We start from the raw sequence: 21,035 nt of genomic DNA on the forward strand, positions 1-21,035 counted from the left end.
GAAAGTTAGCTGACTCGCTAACATTAGCCAGCTTGCTAGCTAGTGTTATGACATTATACATTTGTAATTCATGTTGTTTAATGTTTTAGGGACTCCTGAAAAAAACAGAAAACCATGCTGTCGTCTTGTAAAACAGTGGATGTAAAGAATCTAACTTGCTAAAGCATTTACTGCAAATGTAATGTACAATTGTGTAAGCTTGCCTTGCTTATATTTGCCATGCAATGCAGCTGAAGTAACATAATTAGCTAGCTATTTATTTGCTTATTGTGTAGTGGAGGATAAAAATAATGGTATGCCTATGGATGAGTAGCTAGCTACAGTATGTAGCCAATCTGTGTATGGACCCTAAAACTTTTGGTATGAATATTAGTTCAGAACCTATCTATGAACCTCAGCTATCACAATTGTTGTATCGACTTCAAGCCTGAATGGCATAAATGAAGCCTATGGATTGAGTGAATATAATAACTTTATTGTGCCAAGGATGCAAGTCCTATATACAGTGGGGAGAACAAGTATTTGATACACTGCCGATTTTGCAGGTTTTCCTACTTACAAAGCATGTAGAGGTCTGTAATTTTTATCATAGGTACACTTCAACTGTGAGAGACGGAATCTAAAACAAAAATCCAGAAAATCACATTGTATGATTTTTAAGTAATTCATTTGCATTTTATTGCATGACATAAGTATTTGATCACCTACCAACCAGTAAGAATTCCGGCTCTCACAGACCTGTTAGTTTTTCTTTAAGAAGCCCTCCTGTTCTCCACTCATTACCTGTATTAACTGCACCTGTTTGAACTCGTTACCTGTATAAAAGACACCTGTCCACACACTCAATCAAACAGACTCCAACCTCTCCACAATGGCCAAGACCAGAGAGCTGTGTAAGGACATCAGGGATACAATTGTAGACCTGCACAAGGCTGGGATGGGCTACAGGACAATAGGCAAGCAGCTTGGTGAGAAGGCAACAACTGTTGGCGCAATTATTAGAAAATAGAAGAAAATAGAAGAAGTTCAAGATGATGGTCAATCACCCTCGGTCTGGGGCTCCATGCAAGATCTCACCTCGTGGGGCATCAATGATCATGAGGAAGGTGAGGGATCAGCCCAGAACTACACGGCAGGACCTGGTCAATGGCCTGAAGAGAGCTGGGACCACAGTCTCAAAGAAAACCATTAGTAACACACTACGCCGTCATGGATTAAAATCCTGCAGCGCACACAAGGTCCCCCTGCTCAAGCAGGCGCATGTCCAGGCCCGTCTGAAGTTTGCCAATGACCATCTGGATGATCCAGAGGAGGAATGGGAGAAGGTCATGTGGTCTGATGATTAAAAAATATAGCTTTTTGGTCTAAACTCCACTCGCCGTGTTTGGAGGAAGAAGAAGGATGAGTACAACCCCAAGAACACCATCCCAACCGTGAAGCATGGAGGTGGAAACATCATTCTTTGGGGATGCTTTTCTGCAAAGGGGACAGGACGACTGCACCGTATTGAGGGGAGGATGGATGGGGCCATGTATCGCGAGATCTTAGCCAACAACCTCCTTCCCTCAGTAAGAGCATTTAAGATGGGTCGTGGCTGGGTCTTCCAGCATGACAACGACCCGAAACACACAGCCAGGGCAACTAAGGAGTGGCTCCGTAAGAAGTATCTCAAGGTCCTGGAGTGGCCTAGCCAGTCTCCAGACCTGAACCCAATAGAAAATCTTTGGAGGGAGCTGAAAGTCCGTATTGCCCAGCGACAGCCCCGAAACCTGAAGGATCTGGAGAAGGTCTGTATGGAGGAGTGGGCCAAAATCCCTGCTGCAGTGTGTGCAAACCTGGTCAAGAACTACAGGAAACGTATGATCTCTGTAATTGCAAACAAAGGATTCTGTACCAAATATTAAGTTCTGCTTTTCTGATGTATCAAATACTTATGTCATGCAATAAAATGCTAATTAATTACTTAAAAATCATACAATGTGATTTTCGGGATTTTTGTTTTAGATTCCGTCTCTCACAGTTGAAGTGTACCTATGATAAAAATTACAGACCTCTACATGCTTTGTAAGTAGGAAAATCTGCAAAATCGGCAGTGTATCAAATACTTGTTCTCCCCACTGTACATGTACTGTAGTTATTACCACGCATGAGATCCCCACATTGTAGCCTCTACATTGAATATATTCACTGATCATGTACTCTTCCTTGGCAAATAAAGGTGCGGTTCAGGTATGAATCTCTGTGAGAAATTATTTTTCAGTCATATCCAATACCAGGTGTGTCAAACTCCATTCTTTGAATGATACTGTGTCTGCATGTGTGTATTACAATTATACACTTCAACAGTGTTTACCACTCCTGCTCCTGGGACATCAATGATTACACATTGAAACTATGCAATAGACAAGAAACATGATTTAAGTAAAGGCTGATTTGTAATTCATATATACAGAAAAGAAAACGGTACACTACACTTCCAATGCATATCTAATTCCCTTCATCTGCATTAATCTGAGGACACAGGATAGGTGTGGTATTCCAATGAGATACTACATTTCAACCAGTGGAGAATGTTAAACGCTTTATTGAAAGTTCCTTACCCAGGTGCTATACAGGCATTATACTTGTAATATTATATTATAAATACAAGTTCAATCTGACGATGACGGGACTGGCTTCCTCTCTCACTTCAAAACATACCTGCAGACGAGAAACAGATGGAAAGAGAGAGAGCATGATTAAGCTTTGTTTTTTATTCTAACACGGTCAGTCATCATAATCATCAGGAGGTGAAATGCAAAACTGACCTTGGATCATTAACTCTGGGACTACTACATCTCTATCTGTATTTCAATGTAAAGCATCTCTTTAATAATACGTCTTGTATAATATAAGAATAATAACCCTCATAACAAATCATGATAACATTGGATAGATAGATACATGTGCATTTGTAGCATGTGACACTAGCAGGATCATATCAAGGATCGCGTCACAAATGAACACATAAATACTATTTGAAGCTTGATGATGACTTGATCATTTGAATCAGCTGTGTAGTGCTAAGGCAAAAACAAAACTGTGCAGCCCCTTGAGTCCCCAGGACCAGGACTGAGAACTGCTGCTCTTCATTGGGACCTCTTAACCTCTAACGAGCCTCTACCCCGGGTCCGGGATCCCCCCCCCATCCCCCCACACACTGATTAGCATAGCTAGCATAGCTTCACAAGTAGATAGTAGCATCTAAATATCATTAAATCACAAGTCCAAGACACCAGATGAAAGATACAGATCTTGTGAATAAAGCCACCATTTCAGATTTTTAAAATGTTTTACAGGGAAGACAAAATATGTAAATCTATTAGCTAAACACGTTAGCAAAATACACAATTTCTTTGTCCACCATTTTTTCTCTCCACCAGTAGCTATCACCAATTCGGCTAAACTAAGATATTGATAGCCAATAACCTATAAAAAACCTCATCAGATGACAGTCTGATAACATATTTATGGTATAGGATAGGTTTTGTTAGAAAAAAGTGCATATTTCAGGTAGAAATCACAGTTTACAATTGCACCGACCATCACAAGACGACTAGAATTACTATAGAGAGCAACGTGTATGACCAATTTACTCTTAATAAAACATTTCATAAGAATAGACAAAGCATAGCAATGGAAAGACCCAGATCTTGTGATTCCAGACAATATTTCAGATTTTCTAAGCGTTTTACAGCGAAAACACAATAAATCGATAAGTTAGCATACCACATGTGAAAACGTTACCAGAGCATCGATTCCAGCCAAAGGGCGCTATAACGTAATCACCGCCAAAATATATTAATTTTTTCACTAACCTTCTCAGAATTCTTCCGATGACACTCCTGTAACATCATTTTACAACATACATATACAGTTTGTTCGAAAAGGTGCATATTTAGCCATACAAAACCGTGGTTACACAATGAAAATACTGGGAAATCAAGCCTCAAAATATATTTAGACACACCCTCATGTGACCACACTAAATTCTCTTTAGGTTAATTTCAATCACTACAAATTCGATACAATCAATTAAAGCATTGCCTTGTTGTATTTCCCAGATTAGGAAAATAACAGATGAAAGACTTCATTATGTTGACCCTAAATGCACTTTCATTGAAAAGGAGTCAAAGGCCTAAATCATCATTGGTCATCCCTTTCCTTTGGTCACAGGGCTCTGTTGTCCTGCCTGCCTGCCTGCCTGCCTGCCTGTCTGTCTGTCTGTCTGTTAAGCTTTATTTACTTGAACTCTGGGGAAGGGGTCATCAGCCTATTTGGAGCTTTAGGGCAGAATAGCCCCCTATTTAAAGAGGACCACTTGTGGAACTCCCAACAGACCATACCTGTTATGTTGTTAAGATTCCAGGGCATCCTGTAAACACTGGACTGTATGTGTGTGTTTGTTTGTTTGTTCGGGTGTGTGCTAGCGTGTGTGTGTGTGTGTGTGTGTGTGTGTGTGTGTGTGTGTGTGTGTGTGTGTGTGTGTGTGTGTGTGTGTGTGTGTGTGTGTGTGTGTGTGTGTGTGTGTGTGTGTGTGAGAGAGAGCGTACGTGCATTTGTCTGTGTGTGTAGAGGCACTTCAAACCAACTCTCCCCCCTCTCACAGGAAGTTGAAAAGGTCACCATGGATAGGGAGCACTCAGCTATCACACACCTGATAAGCAGCAGATTACCCCTTTGCCCTCATCACCAGGGGTATTGTAGGCTATACTGAATGCCCTTTGAACATTTCTAAAGCCTGGCAGCCACACAGTGTGAAGCAGAAGGCAGAAAAATTGCTACCACTCCATCTGGTAATATTAACATTCACCCTGTGGACTTTGATACGAGCTGTAGGCTGAAATATATAACCCGGTGATGACAGGATACGATAAATCTTATCACTCTTTATATCTGGAGGGAGGATGAATCTGTTCTCCTTTTTTTAACCATGCAGTCCATCACTTATGTGTCATCAAACATAATTTCCTGGATCTCATATGAGCTCATTTGTTTGGTGTTTGGTTGAGCATGAATTAACATTACAACAAGATAATTCATTATTTTCCCCATGAAGAATGAATGAGCGGGGACTTTATTAAAGTTAACCAACCTACTGCTACTGTATGCTAACATCACCTCCTGAAGATAGAACGTACAGTACTAGAGCAGTCAGGAGGAAGCAGAGGGAGTGAAATATTGATACTGTGAAAATAGGCATGAGCTCTTTAACAGTACAGTACATGTGTGGGGGAAAAGAGAGTGTGTGAGAGAGAGAGCGAGCGTGCAAGAGAGAGAGAGAGAGCGTGTGTGTGTGTGTGTGTGTGTGTGTGTGTGTGTGTGTGTGTGTGTGTGTGTGTGTGTGTGTGTGTGTGTGTGTGTGTGTGTGTGTGTGTGTGTGTGTGTGTATGCTTAGCTTTATTCAGTCATCGGCTCTCGGACAAACAGGCTCCGAGACAGATTCTACCCCAAAGCCATAAGACTGCTAAATAGCCAGACTGCTAAATAGTCAAATAATGCTACCCAAACGATCTGCACTGACAATGCTGCTACTATGTTCTTTATTTTACTCTCATTATTATCTATCCTAATACCTAGTCACTTTACCCTGCCTTCATGTAAATTTCTAACTCAAATACTTTGTACCTCTGCATATTGATCTGGTACTGGTACTCCATGTACTGTAAATAGCTCCATTCTTATGTATTTTATTTTATACTATTTCATTTTAATTTTTTTAATCTGCATCGTTGGGAAGGGCTCATAAGCAAGCATTTCACTAAATCAACTAAATGGGATTCATTGACCAGACACCCAATTCACTAAAAACACAAAAATCGAAGAGATAAATGTGTGGAGCCACATAAACTTGCCCTTTTAAATGGATTTGCTTGAGAGTGCAGAGCTGCCCTGTCTCTTGATACCTTCATTGATATCTGTAGTAGGAGACAGCGATAGTGAGGAGGTTATGTTGGAGTGGGGGTCAGACTAAGGGTGAGTGGCGGTCAGACTGATGGTGACGGCGTGACAGAGGGATGACACCCAGAGGGAGGGAGAAACTCTCAACTTAAGACACTATGGGGCAGCATCATAATATTGTTTGTCAGGAAACATTAGTCCCCCATTCATTCAACTCAAACACCCCATCTACGCAACACAATCTCACACTCAATTCGTGCCAATATGTACAAAAACCATTTCAGCTTTTTGTGTGGCTTAAAACCTCTCTAGGCTAGGTGGCGGGATTTTCACGTCCGGATGAAAAGTGTGCCCAAAGTAAACTGCCTGCTACTCAGGCCCAGAAGCTAGGATATGCATATCATTGGTAGATTCGGATGGAAAATACTCTGCAGTTTCTAAAACTGTTTGAATGATGTCTGTGAGTATAACAGAACTTATTTAGCAGGCAAAACCCCGAGGACAAACCATCCAGGGAAAAGAAAATTGAGGTCACTCTTTTTTCAATGTTCCTATCGCTTCCACTGGATGTCAACAGTCTTTAGAAATTGGTTGATGTTTTTCCTTTATGTAATGAAGAAGTAGGGCTGTCCAGAACAAGGGTTGAGTGAAGTGTACTGTTTGTTAGAGGAGCGTGACCTGAAAAGCTCGCTCCACTTTGTTTTCCTCCGGTATTGAACACAGTTTATCCCGTCTTCAATTTGATCGATTATTTACGTAAAAAAATACCTAAAGTTGTATTAGGAAAGTTGTTTGAAATGTTTTGATAAAGATTACATGTAACTTACGAGATATTTTGTAGTCATGTTGTGCGAGTTGGAACCGATGTTTTTCTGGATCAAACGCTCCAAATAAATGGACATTTTGGATATATAACGACAGAATTAATCGAACAAAAGGACCATTTGTGATGTTTATGGGACATATTGGAGTGCCAACAGAAGAAGCTCGTCAAAGGTAAGGCATGAATTATATCTTTATTTCTGAGTTTCATGTCGCGCCTGGCGGGTTGAATTATGATTGTGTCTTTGTTTGATGGGGTGCTGTCCTCAGATAATAGCATGGTTTGCTTTCGCCGTAAAGCCTTTTTGAAATCTGACACGTTGGCTGGTTTAACAACAAGTGTAGCTTTAAATTTGTGTATTGCATGTGTGATTTCATGAAAGTTTAATATTTATAGTAATTTAATTTGAATTTGGCGCTCTGCCATTTCACCGGATGTTGTCAAATCGATCCCCCTAAAGGGATTTGATCCCTAAGAAGTTTTAAGCAATTGAGAAAAACTGTAAAATAATGTGAATAAATGATGGTTAAAAAGTGATAAACAGTAATGGGCCATCACTTAGCAAGATGGCGCCGACAGAAGGTAGCCTCGCTTCAAGTCCTTAGGAAACTTTGCAGTATTTTGTTTTTTTATTTATTATTTCTTACAAGTGTTATTACATACAACCAGGAAGAACTATTGTATTTCAGAGTGATGTCAACTTACCAGAACTACAACCAGGAATACGATTTCCCCAAAGCGGATCCTTTTTCCAACAACCCAAGACATTTGAACTGATTCCAGAGGCTGACCCAATACAACGTTTCCGCAGAAGAGGGAGACGGAGCGGTCTTCTGGTCAGACTATGGAGGCCCGGAAACCACCCACCGCTTCCAAGTATATCACTCGCTAATGTCCGGTCTCTAGATAACAAGGTAGATATGCTCAGGATACGCTGTCGGAGTTGGTACAGCCACCAGGATTATTTGCGCGTCCCGCCGACAGAAATACAGTAACTTGCAAAAGTATTCATCCCCCTTGGCATTTTACCTATATTGTTGCATTACAACCAGTAATTCAAATGGATTTTTATTTGGATTTTATGTAATGGACATACACAAAATAGTCCAAATTGGTGAAGTGAAATGAAAAAAAATACTTATTAAATTTTTTTTTTTTTTAATTACTGCAGAAAAGTGATGCATGCATATGTATTCACCCCCTTTGCTATGATGACCCTAAATACGATCTGGTGCAACCGATTAACTTCAGAAGTCACATAATTAGTTTTTAAAAATCCACCTGTGTGCATGATCTGTCACATGTATCACATGATCTGTCACATGATCTCAGTATACATACACCTGTTCTGAAAGGCTGTCACGTTCTGACCTTTATTTTCCTTTGTTTTGTCTTTAGTTAGTATGGTCGTGAGTTGGGGTGGGCAGTCTATGTTATGTGTTTCTATGTTTAGGTTTGTCAATTGGCCTGATATAGTTCTCAATCAGAGACAGGTGTTTTGCATTGTCTCTGATTGGGAACCATATTTAGGTTGCCTGTTTTCACTGTTGGTTTGTGGGTGTTTGTCTTCCGTGTTAGTGTTTGTGCCACACGGGACTGTTTTTCGGTTAGATTTCTCTTTGTTATTTTGTTTTGTGTAGTGTTCAGTTTACTTTAATAAAACATGGACACTTACCACTCTGCATTTTGGTCCGATCCCTGCTAGATGAAGAGGAGGACATCAGCCGTTACAAAGGCCCCAGAGTCTGCAACACCACTAATCAACGAGCTCCACCAAGCAAGCGGCACCATGAAGACCAAGCAGGACAGGGACACATTTGTAGAGAAGTACAGATCAGGGTTGGATTATAAAAACATATCTGAGACTTTGAACATCCCACGGAGCACCATTAAATCCATTATAAAAAAATTGAAAGAATATGGCACCACAACAAACCTGCCAAGAGAGGGCCGCCCACCAAAACTCAAGGACCAGGCAAGGAGGGCATTAATCAGAGAGGCAACAAAGAGACCAAAGATAACGCTGAAGAAGCTGCAAAGCTCCACAGGGGAGATTGGAGTATCTGTCCATAGGACCACTTTAAGCCGTACATTCCACAGAGCTGGGCTTTACGGAAGAGTGGCCATCCCCACAGTGAAGCATGGTGGTGGCAGCATCATGCTGTGAGGATATTTTTCATCGGGAAGGACTGGGAAACTGAAGGAATGATGGATGGCGCTAAATACAGGGAAATTCTTGAGGGAAACCTGTTTCAGTCTTCCAAAGATTTGAGACTGGGACAGAGGTTCACCTTCAAGCAGGACAATGACCCTAAGTATACTGCTAAAGCAACACTTGAGTGGTTCAAGGGGAACATTTAAATGTCTTGGAAATGCCTAGTCAAAGCCCAGACCTCAATCCAATTGAGGGAGAAGGTGAGGGCACTCGGAGTGTGGTGTCAGGAAAATAACCTCTCACTCAACGTCAACAAAACAAAGGAGATGATCGTGGACTTCAGGAAACAGCAGAGGGAGCACCCTCCTAGCCACATCGACGGGACAGCAGTGAAGAAGGTGGAAAGCTTTAAGTTCCTCGGCGTACACATCACAGAAAAACAGAAATGGTCCACCCACACAGAGAGTGTGGTGAAGAAGGCGCAACAGTGCCTCTTCAACCTCAGGAGGCTGAAGAAATGTTGCTTGTCACCTAAAACACTCACAAACATTTACAGATGCACAATTGAGAGCATCCTGTCGGGCTGTATCCGCCTGGTATGGCAACTGCACCGCCCACAACTGCAGGGCTATCCAGAGGGTGGTACGGTCCGCACAACGCATCAGCGGGAGAAAATACCTGCACTACAGGACACCTAAAGGACCCGATGTCATAGGAAGGCCAAAAAAATTATCAAGGACTTCAACCACCCGAGCCACTGCCTGTTCACCCCGCTATCATCCAGAAGGCGAGGTCAGTACAGGTGCATCAAAGCTGGGACCGAGAGACTGAAAAACAACTTCTATCTCAAGGCCATCAGACTGTTAAACAGCCATCGCTAGCACATTAGAGGCTGCTTCCCTATCTACATAGGCTTGAAATCATCACCGGCCACTTTAATAACAGTTTTGAAAGCATTTCCCGATGGCCTCAGGAGATGGATAGACGTCCAATTTCTGCCTGCTTTTTACAATGATACTCTCACTGTTAGCTGTCTATGTATTTTGCATATTCACATGGCATGCTCTGTGTTACATACTAATACTAGGCATTCCCACTTGCAGTTTGTTTTGCATGTTCCTACTGTGGTTCTGCAAGGACCAACAGCCAGTGAAAGCTCAGGTCAATTGAAAGGATACATTTCATGGCTTTTCCAACATAGCCACTTTGGCAGTGTTAGTTGGTAATGTGAGAAAGTGTGTGTTTTTCCCTCATAGTGAATGGGAAGAGTAGTCTATGGATGGAAAAAGGCTTAGAGGGATGTAGTGTCCCTGTAATGCTGCTGTGTTTTGTTCTTCCCTTACACTATGGGGACAGAGTGTAGCACAGGATGGTTGGTGGTGCCTTAATTGGGGAGGACGGGCTTGTGGTAATGGCTGGAGCGGAATCGGTGGAATGGTATTAAACACATGGTTTCCATGTGTTTGATGCCATTCCATTAGCTCCTTTCCAACCATTTTTATATGGGCCGTCCTCCCCTCAGCAACTTCCACTGGAGTGTAGTCACACACATGGAAAGTGCAGGCTTACAAGTTACATCACGCCTCATAACTAATGCATGCCCTACCTCGTACTCTCTGGGATGACTTGTGGAGTAGCAAGTTCTTTCTATCTTTCTGTCTACTCAAAAGTTTCTCAACTGGAGTGAGGGGTTTGTGGACCCTACCCCACTGGACATTTTAGTTGATTTTTGAGTTAACTACAAATGTGCCAAACACATGGTGCATATTGGGTGCAACGTGATTGCATTGATAAAGGAAGTGGGACTCAAAAAGAGAACATGTCTAATTGCCTAACTCTGGGTGCAAAACAGGTTTGGAAACATTTATAAAATTGTATGCATGATGCTCACTCAGCTGGGTAAGGGTTAAATGAATAGTCTAAAAACAGAACAGGATCTAGTCTAGTCAATTCCAATACTGGGAATAAAACGTGTATTTTTTTTAGAGAAACAGAAATGTTTTCTTATATACTAACAGCTAAAGAAAACACCTGAAAATGTCATTTTTGTTCAAAACCATTTGAAAGTAATTTCCCTCTAAGTGCTCAAGCAGAAAACGTTGAGAGGGTGCGAGAGAGAGTAGGCTGTTGTGTGTAGTGTCTTAATGCCACTGTAACGGTGGTCCTCCTCCTCTTCAACCGAAAAGGAGGAGTATTGAGGGAACCAAGGCGCAGCGGGTTGTGAACACATAATATTTATTAAAGACAAGACGAAAACACGAACTTCACTATAAACTAACGAAACAACAAACGGAGTAGACAGACCTGAACGACGAACTTACATTAAACACGAGAACGCACGAACAGGGAAAATAGCCTACACATAAAATGACGATGTACAACACAAACCGAACAGTCCCGTATGGTGCGACAAACACTGACACAGGAGACAACCACCCACAACGAACACTGTGAAACAACCTACCTAAATATGACTCTCAATTAGAGGAACGCCAAACACCTGCCTCTAATTGAGAGCCATACCAGGCAACCCTTAAACCAACATAGAAACAGACAACATAGAATGCCCACCCAAACTCACGTCCTGACCAACTAACACATACAACAAACTAACAGAAATAGGTCAGGAACGTGACATAACCTCCCCCTTAAGGTGCGAACTCCGGGCGCACCAGCAGAAAGTCTAGGGGAGGGTCCGGGTGGGCATCTGACCACGGTGGTGGCTCAGGCTCTGGACGAGGTCCCCACCCCACCATAGTCAATCCCAGCTTACGTTTACCCCTTATCATGACCACCCTCTTATTTCCCCCACCTAATTTAAGTGGCAACACCAAGATACAGGACAGCTCCGGGACAAGGTAGCTCAGGATAGAGAGGTAGCTCAGGATAAAGAGGTAGCTTAGGATAGAGGGGCAACTCCGGACTGAAAGGCAGCTCCGGACAGAGAGACAGCTCTGGACTGAGGGGCAGTTCTGGGTAAATAGCCGCTCTGGGCTAAGGGACAGCTCATGACTGGCTGACGACTCTGGACGCTCATGGCTGGCTGACGGCTCTGGACGCTCATGGCTGGCTGACGGCTCTGGACGCTCATGGCTGGCTGACGGCTCTGGACGCTCATGGCTGGCTGACGGCTCTGGACGCTCATGGCTGGCTGACGGCTCTGGACGCTCATGGCTGGCTGACGGCTCTGGACGCTCATGGCTCGCTGACGGCTCTGGACGCTCATGGCTCGCTGACGGCTCTGGACGCTCATGGCTGGCTGACGGCTCTGGACGCTCATGGCTGGCTGACGGCTCTGGACGCTCATGGCTGGCTGACGGCTCTGGACGCTCATGGCTCACTGACGGCTCTGGCAGATCCTGTCTGGTTGGCGGCTCTGGCAGATCCTGTCTGGTTGGCGGCTCTGGCAGATCCTGTCTGGTTGGCGGCTCTGGCAGATCCTGTCTGGTTGGCGGCTCTGGCAGATCCTGACTGACGACTGGCTCTAGCGGCTCCTGACTGACTATCGGCTCTGACGGCTCGGGACAGACGGGCGGCTCTAATGGCTCGGGACAGACGGATGGCTCAGACGGCGCTGGGGAGACGGATGGCTCAGACGGCGCTGGGGAGACGGATGGCTCAGACGGCGCTGGGGAGACGGATGGCTCAGATGGCGCTGCGGAGACGGATGGCTCAAATGGCGCTGGGGAGACGGATGGCTCAGACGGCGCTGCGGAGACGGATGGCTCAGACGGCGCTGCGGAGACGGATGGCTCAGACGGCGCTGCGGAGACGGATGGCTCTGGCTGATCCAGTCTGGCGGAAGGCTTTGGCTGCTCCTGTCTGGCGGAAGGCTCTAGCGGCTCCTGTCTGGCGGAAGGCTCTAGCGGCTCCTGTCTGGCGGAAGGCTCTGTAGGCTCATGGCAGACGGGCGGCTTTGCAGGCTCATGGCAGACGGGCGGCTTTGCAGGCTCAATACCGACGGGCAGTTCATGCGGCGCTTGGCAGACGGACAGTTCAGGCGCCGTTGGGCAGACGGCAGACTCTGGCCGGCTGAGACGCACTGTAGGCCTGGTACGTGGTGCCGGAACTGGAGGCACCGGACTGGAGACACGCACCTTCAGGCTAGTGCGGGGAGCAGGGACAGGGCACACTGACCTCTCAAAGCGCACTATAGGCCTGGTGCGTGGTACCGGCACTGGTGGCACCGGGCTGAGTGCACGCACCTCAGGACGAGTACGGGGAGAAGGAACAGTGCGTACAGGGCTCTGGAGACGCACAGGAGGCTTAGTGCGTGTTGTCGGAACTGGAGGCACCGAACTGGATACACGCACCATAGGAAAAGTGCGTGGAGGAGGAACAGGGCTCTGGAGACGCACTGGAAACCTGGTGCGTAGTGTAGGCACTGGTGGTACTGGGCTGGGGCGAAAAGGTAGCGCCGGAAATACCGGACCGTTCAGGCGTACTGGCTCTCTTGAGCATTGAGCCTGCCCAACCTTACCTGGTTGAATGCTCCCGGTCGCCCGACCAGTGCGGGGAGGTGGAATAACCCGCACCGGGCTATGTAGGCGAACCGGGGAAACCATGCGTAAGGCAGGTGCCATGTATGCCGGCCCGAGGAGACGCACTGGAGACCAGACGCGTTGAGCCGGCCTCATGACACCTGGCTCAATGCCCAATCTAGCCCTACCAGTGCGGGGAGGTGGAATAACCCGCACCGGGCTATGCACACGTACAGGAGACACCGTGCGCTCTACTGCGTAACACGGTGTCTGCCCGTACTCCCGCTCTCCACGGTTAGCCTGGTAAGTGGGCGCAGGTCTCCTACCTGCCCTTGGCCCACTACCTCTTAGCCCCCCCCAATAAATTTTTGGGTGGTACTCACGGGCTTTTCGGGCTTCCGTGCTAGACGCGTCCCCTCATAACTCCGTTTCCCTTCTCCGGTTGCCTCTGCTCTCCTCAGTGCCTCCAGCTGTTCCCATGGGAGGCGATCCCTTCCAGCCAGGATCTCCTCCCATGTGTAGCAACCTTTACCGTCCAATACATCGTCCCAAGTCCATTCCTCCTTCTTGCGCTGTCCCTTACTCCGTTTACACCGCTGCTTGATTCTGGATTGGTGGGTGGTTCTGTAACGGTGGTCCTCCTCCTCTTCAACCGAAAAGGAGGAGTATTGAGGGAACCAAGGCGCAGCGGGTTGTGAACACATAATATTTATTAAAGACAAGACGAAAACACGAACTTCACTATAAACTAACAAAACAACAAACGGAGTAGACAGACCTGAACGACGAACTTACATTAAACACGAGAACGCACGAACAGGGAAAATAGCCTACACATAAAATGACGATGTACAACACAAACCGAACAGTCCCGTATGGTGCGACAAACACTGACACAGGAGACAACCACCCACAACGAACACTGTGAAACAACCTACCTAAATATGACTCTCAATTAGAGGAACGCCAAACACCTGCCTCTAATTGAGAGCCATACCAGGCAACCCTTAAACCAACATAGAAACAGACAACATAGAATGCGCACCCAAACTCACGTCCTGACCAACTAACACATACAACAAACTAACAGAAATAGGTCAGGAACGTGACAGCCACGTTAATGGTCCTATTGTAGCTTTGCAGCTAGTAGCTAAAGCCCTATTCGCACGGGACTAGTATTACTATGGAACATTGGTTATGTAATTAACAAGTCCCAGCAAGTTTGTTTTTTTTCAGTGGAAGATTCGGACAGGATTAGTTTTAACAAACTGCCCCTGTAATTCTTTTTTTCCCCTGGGAGTTTGCCGAAAAACAGTCGTTTTTTAGGGCTGGGATAGTAACTCTCCAGCCAAGTAAAAATGACTGACATGGCAGATTCGGGAAGGGACAAAAATGATGGATGTTGTGATTTGTGCTCCTACACAGAATTACATTATTTGAGCTCCACCAGTTAAACTTATCCTGTCCGAATATGACTTTAAAATATACAAAATATGGTATATAAAGGACGTACTGTACAGTTTTTTTTAAACAAGATAAAATATGTGGAAAGGATGTAAAAAATCAGGACACAAAACATTGAGATTGGGATAGACGGGAGTTTGTAGGTCAAACAAACATTGAATGCTATTGTCAGTAATTGAGGAGTGTTGTTACAACTAATTATATACAAGTAGTAGAAGACCATTGTTGCACAGACAGGACTCTTCCAGTGTGGAAGATGACCACGTCAGCAGCGTGTCAATGAGCTTCTTCCCGAGGAATCGCTTGAATGATATCATCTTCAGGTGCTCATGGCAGCATGTGTTATTACAGTTTTTCTCGATTGCTTATTAAACACAAAAAGGGTTCCTGTAGCACAAAAACCCATACCCTTACGCCATTACCAAAAACACACACATATTTCCCAGAACCGTAAACACTATTCACCTGTTTCCACACGTTTCAATATTTAAAACTCTTTCTGCAAAACCTTACACAAAAGTGGCCAAATACATCATTCATTGCACTATATATTCATTCAGCAAGCACATGCTCTCAATATTCCAGCTTCCGGCGCCGGAAAGAGATGGCCGCCTCGCTTCGCGTTCCTTGGAAAATATGCAGTATTTTGTTTTTTTATGTGTTATTTCTTACATCGGTACCCCAGGTAATCTTAGGTTTCATTACATACAGTCGGGAGGAACTACTGAATATACGATTAACGTCAACTCATCATCGTTCCTACCAGGAATATGACTTTCCCGAAACGGATCCAGTGTTTTGCCTTCCACCCAATACAATGGATCTGATCCCAGCCGGCGACCCTGTGCGACGCCGTAAAAGGGGCAAACGAGGCGGTCTCGTGGTCAGGCTTCGGAGACGGGCACATCGCGCTCCACTCCCTAGCATACTACTCGCCAATGTCCAGTCTCTTGACAATAAGGTTGATGAAATCCGAGCACGGGTAGCATTCCAGAGAGACATCAGGGATTGCAACGTGCTCTGCTTCACGGAAACATGGCTAACTCAAGAGACGCTAACGGAGTCGGTGCAGCCAGCTGGTTTCTTCATGCATCGCGCCGACAGAAACAAACATCTTTCTGGTAAGAAGAGGGGCGGGGGGGTATGCCTTATGATTAACGAGACGTGGTGTGATCATCATAACAACACACAGGAACTCAAGTCATTCTGTTCACCTGATCTAGAACTCCTCACAATCAAATGTCGACCGCATTATCTACCAAGGGAATTCTCTTCAATCATAATCACAGCCGTATATATTCCCCCCCAAGCAGACACATCGATGGCCCTGAACGAACTTTATCTGACTCTTTGTAAACTGGAAACCACACACCCTGAGGCTGCATTCATCGTAGCTGGGGATTTTAACAAGGCTAATCTAAAAACAAAACTCCCTAAATTCTATCAGCATATCGATTGTGCTACCAGGGCTGGAAAAACCCTAGATCATTGTTATACTAATTTCCGCGACGCATATAAGGCCCTCCCCCGCCCCCCTTTCGGAAAAGCTGACCACGACTCCATTTTGTTGATTCCAGCCTACAAACAGAAACTAAAACAACAAGCTCCCGCGCTCAGGTCTGTTCAACGCTGGTCCGACCAATCTGAATCCACGCTTCAAGACTGCTTCGATCACGCGGATTGGAATATGTTCCGCATTGCGTCCAACAACAATATTGACGAATATGCTGATTCGGTGAGCGAGTTCATTAGGAAGTGCATTGACGATGTCGTACCCACAGCAACGATTAAAACATTCCCAAACCAGAAACCGTGGATTGACGGCAGCATTCGCGTGAAACTGAAAGCGCGAACCACTGCTTTTAACCAGGGCAAGGTGACCGGAAGCATGACCGAATACAAACAGTGTAGCTATTCTCTCCGCAAGGCAATCAAACAGGCTAAGTCCCAGTACAGAGACAAAATCGAGTCGCAATTCAACAGCTCAGACACAAGAGGTATGTGGCAGGGTCTACAGTCAATCACGGATTACAAAAAGAAAACCAGCCCCGTCGCGGACCAGGATGTCTTGCTCCCAGACAGGCTAAACAACTTTTTTGCCCGCTTTGAGGACAATACAGTGCCACTGACACGGCCCCCTACCAAAACCTGCGGGCTCTCCTTCACTGCATCCGAGGTGAGTAAAACATTTAAACGTGTTAACCCTCGCAAGGCTGCAGGCCCAGACGGCATTCCCAGCCGCGTCCTCAGAGCATGCGCAGACCAGCTGGCTGGTGTGTTTACGGACATATTCAATCAATCCTTATCCCAGTCTGCTGTTCCCACATGCTTCAAGAGGGCCACCATTGTTCCTGTTCCCAAGAAAGCTAAGGTAACTGAGCTAAACGACTACCGCCCCGTAGCACTCACTTCCGTCATCATGAAGTGCTTTGAGAGACTAGTCAAGGACCATATCACCTCCACCCTACCGGACACCCTAGACCCACTCCAATTTGCTTACCGACCCAATAGGTCCACAGACGACGCAATCGCAACCACACTGCACACTGCCCTAACCCATCTGGACAAGAGGAATACCCATGTGAGAATGCTGTTCATTGATTACAGCTCAGCATTTAACACCATAGTACCCTCCAAACTCGTCATCAAGCTCGAGACCCTGGGTCTCGACCCCGCCCTGTGCAACTGGGTCCTGGACTTCCTGACGGGCCGCCCCCAGGTGGTGAGGGTAGGTAACAACATCTCCACCCCGCTGATCCTCAACACTGGGGCCCCACAAGGGTGCGTTCTGAGCCCTCTCCTGTACTCCCTGTTCACCCACGACTGCGTGGCCATGCACGCCTCCAACTCAATCATCAAGTTTGCGGATGACACTACAGTGGTAGGCTTGATTACCAACAACGACGAGACGGCCTACAGGGAGGAGGTGAGGGCCCTCGGAGTGTGGTGTCAGGAAAATAACCTCACACTCAACGTCAACAAAACAAAGGAGATGATTGTGGACTTCAGGAAACAGCAGAGGGAGCACCCCCCTATCCACATCGACGGGTCAGTAGTGGAGAAGGTGGAAAGTTTTAAGTTCCTCGGTGTACACATCACGGACAAACTGAATTGGTCCACCCACACAGACAGCGTTGTGAAGAAGGCGCAGCAGCGCCTCTTCAACCTCAGGAGGCTGAAGAAATTCGGCTTGTCACCAAAAGCACTCACAAACTTCTACAGATGCACAATCGAGAGCATCCTGTCGGGCTGTATCACCGCCTGGTACGGCAACTGCTTCGCCCACAACCGTAAGGCTCTCCAGAGGGTAGTGAGGTCTGCAGAACGCATCACCGGGGGCAAACTACCTGCCCTCCAGGACACCTACACCACCCGATGTCACAGGAAGGCCATAAAGATCATCAAGGACAACAACCACCCAAGCCACTGCCTGTTCACCCCGCTATCATCCAGAAGGCGAGGTCAGTACAGGTGCATCAAAGCAGGGACCGAGAGACTGAAAAACAGCTTCTATCTCAAGGCCATCAGACTGTTAAACAGCCACCACTAACATTTAGCGGCCGCTGCCAACATACTGACTCAACTCCAGCCACTTTAAAAATGGGAATTGATGGAAATTATGTAAAAATGTACCACTAGCCACTTTAAACAATGCCACTTAATATAATGTTTACATACCCTACATTACCCATCTCATATGTATATACTGTACTCTATATCATCTACTGCATCTTGCCATCTTTATGTAATACATGTACCACTAGCCACTTTAAACTATGCCACTTTATGTTTACATACCCTACAGTACTCATCTCATATGTATATACCGTACTCTATACCATCTACTGCATCTTGCCATGCCGTTCTGTACCACCACTCATTCATATATCTTTATGTACATATTCTTCATCCCTTTACACTTGTGTGTGTGTATAAGGTAGTAGTTGTGGAATTGTTAGGTTAGATTACTTGTTGGTTATTACTGCATTGTCGGAACTAGAAGCACAAGCATTTCGCTACACTCGCATTAACATCTGCTAACCATGTGTATGTGACTAATAAAATTTGATTTGATTTGAATATAATTAACTCAAGTCATCACAACCTAAACTCAAAGAACACACCTTTCTCCAAGTGCAAACACCATAAGCCTCAAATTCTTAACACACTATTCAGAATTGCAGGATCAATAAATAGGTCCTGGAGGCATGTCCATGTGCTTAGGAACAATTGATCCTAACAATGCCATTGTTGCAAGAAAACAGAGAGGAAGAGGACGAGGATAAGGACGAGGATGACAACAACAACAACACAGACAAGTAATCTCAGATGGAATCCGTGCCACCCTAGTTCATCATGTGCCCAAACATGGGAGGACTATGAGAGAAGCTGGACAGCTAGTGCAACCCAACCTAAGCCGTTACATGGTTGCATCCATTGTCTATACTTTCAGAAGGGAAAACAGGTAATTTCCCTTGTTGTTACTGTGATACATGTAATGTTGTAGTGCACATAGTCTGAATCTCCACTTTGTTCTCAGTGTAATTTTATCACAGTAATGAATGACCATAGGTCAGTAGTGATCAAATTTCATTTTTGCAGAACTGAGAGGCGGCCATCTATTGGAGTTAGGCGGAGACTTCTCACAGCTGAGCAGGAGACTGTCCTGGTGAATATGGGGATTGCCAATAATGCCATCCGTTTGAGGGAATTTCAAACCCAAATAGTTGAAGACCAGGTAGTCTTCCAAGGAATTGACAGCATCAGCATTTCCACCATTGACCGGATCGTTCAGAAGAACCACATAAGGACAAAGCAGCTGTACCGTGTACCTTTTGAAAGGAATTCAAACAGAGTAAAGGAGCAACGGTTCCAATATGTGCAGGTAATTTCAATACTGTACAGAATTTTTACATTATGTAGAGTATGGCCCATCTCTCCAGCATATCAATACAGTTATGGCCTGACCCAGACCTGAGACGAGAGGATGAGAATGCTGTGTAACATGTACGTTTGCTGCATTTGGAAATAAAGCTTTTGTAATTGGGTATTTTACTCTACATGGACTCTTCCTTACATGTTTTGCCAGTGTGACATTTCAAAGGTCAGGTTTTTGACTAAAACAGCATATACAGTAGTATTCCCTTATCCAATAATGTAAGAGGTATTTTTACAGTACTGTTTTGAATTTCTCTCGCCAGGGTGTTCCTGAAAGGGTCATCTGGATAGTCAGTGCTGTGATTTTACAAAGTTACAAACGATTTCTCTGAAAACCTATTCTAAACATTTTGGTAGCAGTGTTTTGAATGAATCCCTCCAGTGTGTAACAAACAGTCATGTAGTCTGTGCTTTTGACAGCTTGTGTGTGTTGTCGGATGGCAAAGTTTGAATTGGGACCCAGAAGCTAGATGTTTGTACCGTTGGGTGTGAGTTTTTAAAATTGTCTGTGAAGATTTGAGAAAATGGTGATTAGTTCCAGGAGATGTGCCTAAGCAATTGTGAAAAACTGTAACCCTGGTTGCCAACAGAATGAACTGAAAGGTCAGGCCTGCCAGCTATTCTCTAACTACCGTTATAAAAATCATGGATCTTTTATGATCCGGTGCTTTGGTTGAGAGCGGAGGTGCTGAGGCTACATGCTGCGCTGAGCTGGTCCTTGATGAGCTTGATGTTTTATTGAGTAGTGTGTGTGCATGTATACGTGTGTGTGTGCATGTATACGTGTGTGTGATTGTGTGTCTAGGTGTGATAGTCGGTGTATTATGTGTGTGTGTGTGCAGAGTGTGTGTGTTTGTGTGTCATCTCCAGTGTGCTTAGGTGGAGCACAGAGAGCACAAAGAACAGGAGTTGACGTGATTCTGCTGCATCTCTTGTTGTTTTGTTGCTTCAACAATCAGCAGCAAGACTTAGAGATTAGCTTACATACTGTGTGTGTGTCTGTTGACTCATGTGTCCAATTGTTCTGCAGTTGTAAGACTTGGCGATGAGTAAGTTCACTCTGTGTGTGTGTGTTGTTGTGTGTGTGTGTTGTTTTTGTGTGTGTGTGTGTGTGTGTGTGTGTGTGTGTGTGTGTGTGTGTGTGTGTGTGTGTGTGTGTGTGTGTGTGTGTGTGTGTGTGTGTGTGTGTGTGTGTGTGTGTGTGTGTGTGTGTGTGTGCTAATCCTCTGTTGTT

The sequence above is a fragment of the Salvelinus alpinus genome, chromosome 15, assembly GCF_045679555.1.
Source record: "Salvelinus alpinus chromosome 15, SLU_Salpinus.1, whole genome shotgun sequence".
In the NCBI taxonomy this organism is placed as follows: Eukaryota; Metazoa; Chordata; class Actinopteri; order Salmoniformes; family Salmonidae; genus Salvelinus; species Salvelinus alpinus.